The sequence below is a fragment of the Argiope bruennichi genome, chromosome 9 (assembly GCF_947563725.1).
Source record: "Argiope bruennichi chromosome 9, qqArgBrue1.1, whole genome shotgun sequence".
Classification (NCBI taxonomy): domain Eukaryota; kingdom Metazoa; phylum Arthropoda; class Arachnida; order Araneae; family Araneidae; genus Argiope; species Argiope bruennichi.
Genome location: NC_079159.1, coordinates 10,182,143 through 10,188,142, shown reverse-complemented (window position 1 = coordinate 10,188,142; position 6,000 = coordinate 10,182,143).

The window sequence follows — 6,000 nt, the reverse complement described above, 5'->3', positions numbered from 1 at the left end:
AATTCTTTTTTTTATTTAATTTGAATTGCATATTTGTTCTAAACTATTTTTAAATCAAAACAAATTCCTAGCATGAACTTTAATAAAATTGATTATTTTCCTGTTTATATTAATTTTTAAAACAAGTCTTTTTAACAAAATAAACTACAGATTAAAGATTTAGAGAAAAAAAATTGACGAAATTTCCAAATTTTATGAAAATTTAAGAATTACCTGAATTAATTATGTACCGGTTTTATTTATCTACATATTTAAAAAAGAACGAACTGGTATAGTGAAATTTCTCAGTATTTATAAAATTCTTGATTAAATTAAGGTTTATAAGAAAAATGGTTATTAATTTTATAGAACATTTATTGTTTTCCCACAAATCCGTTGTTTGTGACAACCCCCAATGGGTTACGGGAAGCAAAATAACTCCTATGATATCCTGTTTTTATACTGAAGGTGCGAGATCTACTCGTATTTGATACCGGATATTCGCTTCAGTGTAATATGCTATAGCAATGAAGTTACAAATTAGGAGTAAATAACTAAGTGTCTTGTAACTTCCAAAAGATTCAAAAAGTTATGTAAAGAAATGATACTTGAGTTTCTGTTATTTCCGTATGGTTATACATATTTCTCTCAGTAACTCAAAAAAAAAAAAAAAAAAGGAAAATAGTCACATGGATGCGAACGAGTGTAGAAAACAGATGCAACTTGATAAATAATTTCTCGGCAGAGATGATATTTAATTTATTATTTAAAGAGACTTGAATACAAATGTCTACTTTCATCAATTGGAAGCATCAATGCGTTACATTAAAGAATCGAATCTTCCATTATCAAAAAAATCCATATTCCTTAATAAATAATAATAATAGTAAACAATAAAAATGATAATAATGAATAAAAAGGTAAGGGGCTCAAATCACCCTAAAAAAAGATTTTTGAAATTTTATGTTTCTGACATATCGTAAATTTTACTGTATCTTATAAGTTTTTTTTTCTTTCTGTAACGTCTAATTTAAAAGGAAAAGGAACCATTTTTTTTAACATGGATGTTTTTCAATTTTAATAAAATACTGAAAAATTAAAAATAAACAATGCTCAAGTTAACACAATTCAGTCTATATTAGTAGTATTCTTTTGTGCATTTTAAATAACGCCTTTTATTCTTAGCTAAAGACATTTTTATATTATGAAATGAACATTCTTATCGTAATTGCATACGATAATAATTTTTTCAGTGTAAATCTCTTATTAAAAATTATTTTTAATCATTGCCTTCTTATTATTGTCTGAAGAATTAGAATAATGTTTTCGGAATATAATATTCTTGTTAATAATGTAGAGGAAAGTTTTTTGAAATATTATATTATTTTAATAATTTGCAATTAAACAGCTTTGAATATTTTTCAATAAACGAAATTATGATCAAAGTATATTTACGTTCCCCTTTGTCTAAATTTAAAATTATTTTTTATTGTAAGAACATTTAATCATTTTGAATTATGAAAAAAAGATTAAATTCTTCCTTTAATTTTATGGTCTTTTCTATTTTGAACTATTATTAATCTCTATATTCCATATGTTTTGGATATTATTATTAACGCAGATGTGCATAGAACTTAGCTAAATTTTATATTTTAAATTAGATTAAATTTATAAACAGATTTACTACTAAAATCCTCTATAAGACTTTTTTGACAAGATTATTATGCTTAAATGAAATAATTCGAATGAATTTCGAATTCTATTATTTATGCAAAATGCAGCTCTCTTTCCTCGTAACGAAAGTGGATACAATAAAAGTTTTACTCAAATGTTTTCTTACAAAACATACTTATTAATCCTCTTTCCCATTTTTTTTATCTTCCTTACAATAATAATATTTGGCTTGTATTTGATTTGCTGAAATAATCATAGAATTCGAAAATTCAAATAACTTGAAATAATAGGATAAGCAGGCACACAAATGAAAGATATTTCATAACAGAATTATTCAAAAGATAACTCCACAATGCTGCTTTCTTTCGATAAGGCAATTCAATTCCTCAGAGAATAAGAAAATTCTCTGAGGAACAGAAATAATTGCTTAGTTGAAATGTATTAGATAATCAGAGTTTAAATTTTGTTTCTTTTATAGATTGAAATATAAAGATAAACCATTTTTATATTATCTCAACATATGTATACTCGATATTTATTATACATGTTGGACAATTCATAAAATAAAAGGTAAATGCAATATTCGAGATTTAATACTAAATGATGTTTATAATTAAAGTGATCTTACTCAGATATATACAGAGAGCCCATTCCATTTGAAGTACTTCGTTAAGACTTGGTTTAAGTATTATAAAATCCATAGGGAGATTAACAGTGCAAAAATAATAGTTTAAATTCTGACTACTAGATGTTGTTTTCATGCAATGTTTGAAAAAGCAAAAGTTTAATTTTTTTTTTTTTTAATTCTGATTTAGGAAATAAAAAATTCCTGTGGTCAGTGTCTTAAAATCATTCTTCATCATGGCATTCGAGAAGAAGGATGGAGCTTTATTGATCTAGTTTTTTTATCGGAACTTCTGAAATAGCCTAGCTGCACCGCGAGAATATTAAGGCTTAAAATGTCTGTTAAAAGGGTCTACGTCGAAAGGGACTGAAAAAGTTGATTACAAAATTTAAAGAGGCTGCTACTGCTGTGGTTGAAAGAATGTGCGTTTCTTAATATTCTTCAATAATTTCCCGAGCATTCTTTGATTACGACATGAAACATTCTTCGATCCATTTGGCAGTGGTATTCATACAAGACCCACATGTTGTAAAATTTGCATACGACGTGCAAATTTGCATATACTCATGAAACGTATTTTACCCTAGAATCACTAATGAATACCCAGAGCTGTCATATATAAGGTACTGCAGGTCCTAATTTTGTGCATGAGCAGCCTTTACATTCTAATTTTATTACTGTATGGGTTGGTTTTATGCTTGATTTCTTTCTCAATATCTTTTTCTTTGGGGAGACAGCTTCTTAACAACCTAAAAGGCGTTTCCTCAAGGATATCCGTTACAGAGAATATCTACGGCTATAAGTCGTCCCTGACTTTCAAAAACCTGAATTCTAAGAATACTGCCTTCTTGAGAAATAGCACAAGATTATATATTTCCTGTAAAATGAAGGATCTGCTTCGTGCTTAGTTTCGATATGATCGGATGATTCTGAGGCATTTTCTGACTGCATGGATTTTTCGTTCTTAATTTTTGATTCCCCTAGTATTTCTATTTATGGGGATTCGTAAAAAATCATATCTATGGAGAAATCATACCGAATCTGTCTGAAAAAAAAAGCAAGAACAACATGTTGAAATTCCTCAAGAAATACTTAGATGTGTTGTTAAATATACTATGGCATGTTTTAGAAAATGGTTGATGCAAAGAGAATGAACATTAAAAAATGATATGATGAAATGAAGTTTTGCGTTTCAAATTCGGGTTTTTGTCCTTTATATACTTTCTTTACAATTGGTGGTCGAAACAAATTAATTTTTTATTAATGTGACCCTAATAACATATATATCAAAGTTAAACAAAATACGCTAACAAGAAACTGTTTCAATTTAAGTACGAGTTGGATTACTTTATTTATAACCAGATATTAAATTAAAGCATTTTTTATAAAAGTAACATATATATATATATATAAACAAAGCTTTCTAACGCTTTATCTTCAGCCTTTTTTTTCATTATATTTAATTGAATATAATTATGCATAATTTAAATACACATGATAATATATTTATGCACATTAAATATTTATTAAAGAAATTGATTTCGTAGTGCACGAAATGGTTGCAATTCAACATAATATGCATAAATACTTAAAACTGGCTGTATATTGGGTTTAGCTTAAAGCTGAAATGATGGTTTGACGATTCAAATACTTATCAGTAGGCGGTGAAGGAAAGCACTTCATATTAAAGGTTAAGCTTATTTCCTAAAATATTCAGTGAAAGATATAAAATAATAAGAACCGTTTCAAATACTACGTCTCAGCATTGTATAATTATTCGGAAATCTGTATTTCGTGAAAAATTCTGTAAAAGATATAAAAGAATAAGAACCATTTCAAATGCTACGTCTCGGCACTGTATAATTATTCGGAAATCTGTATTTCGTGAAATATTCTGTAAAAGATATAAAAGAATAAGAACCATTTCAAATACTACGTCTCGGCACTGTATAATTATTCGGAAATCTGTATTTCGTGAAATATTCTGTAAAAGATATAAAATAATAAGAACCATTTCAAATACTACGTCTCAACATTACATAATTATTCGGAAATCAGTATTTCGTGAAATATTCTGTAAAAGATATAAAATAATAAGAACCATTTCAAATACTACGTCTCAACACTGTATAATTATTCGGAAATCTGTGTTTCGTGAAATATTCTGTAAAAGATATAAAAGAATAAGAATCATTTCAAATACTACGTCTCAACATTACATAATTATTCGGAAATCAGTATTTCGTGAAATATTCTGTAAAAGATATAAAAGAATAAGAACCATTTCAAATACTACGTCTCAACACTGTATAATTATTCGGAAATCAGTATTTCGTGAAATATTCTGTAAAAGATATAAAAGAATAAGAACCATTTCAAATACTACGTCTCAACACTGTATAATTATTCGGAAATCTGTGTTTCGTGAAATATTCTGTAAAAGATATAAAAGAATAAGAATCATTTCAAATACTACGTCTCAACATTACATAATTATTCGGAAATCAGTATTTCATGAAATAATCTGTAAAAGATAACAAATAATGAAATCCATTTTATATACTACATCTCAATTTAACATAGTATTATTATTCGGGAAAATTTTTAAGTATTTATTTTTCTTCCAATTGTCAGCGATTCAATTTTTACTGTCAGAAATTTCAATTCTGCAATGCCTTCATCGGTAATTCGATAAAAAAAAAGTAATGGAAGATAATTTCCACAATTGTGTTTCAAATACTACTTTAAAATAACTATCTTCTACCTCCTTAACAGAAATACTAAAAAAATGCAATACATACATATATCTCTAATCATTACATAGAAAACAAGTCAAAACATTAAAAAAGACACAAAAGAAACTAACTTCACTCACTTATGATGACCATTTGTAAATTCTGAAACACAAAAACCGTAATGAAACAAATTGCAGGAAACAACCGAAACCCTTTAAACTGAGGAAATATCATTTATAGCAAGAACCACGTGTCATCTGCAAGAAGCAGACCTATCAAAACCACGACCCTTTTATTTTCCAACAAAAGAACCGAAGTGTCACTAATTCGAATGAACTTGGTAACCATTTTGAGGGGAGATGACTGCTTTGGGCATTCGTAAGGTTAGAAAGGATCAATGAACTGATGACCAGAAATTATTGTACAGAATGAACACATTTATACACGCGATTTAACTGAAAATGAAATCGGAAGAAAAGTCACTTGTTTGATTTTGAACGACAGGATTTATTGGGAAAAAAAAATATTCAATCAAATCTCCCCCCCCCCTCTAAAATGTTTTTTTCATTATATTTTCGATAAACAAAACAAAAAATATTTCGTTGCTAGAACTTAATGTTATAGAATTTAGGTGTTCGCTATTAAATTAAAATGTATAGTATAAATTACATTTAATTTTAAATTATTCGATTTTTCATAATCATGAAATTCTCAAGTTCGATTTTTTTTTTCAATTACAAGTGTTCTTCATGTACATGCATCGTTTACAAAACGAATGAATATATGGAAAAAGCTATACAATCATGCGGCTAAGAACACAAGAATTCATTATTAAATTTTACTTTCCTTGAAAAGTAGATTGTATGTTCCTTACGAAAATTTTACCGTCACCAATTAAATTTGTAAACTTTCCGTAGATTTTTTTTAAACATATCTGATTTCATTAAGAGGCCGCGGTGGCCTGGTAACAAGGTCTCGGTTTTGGAA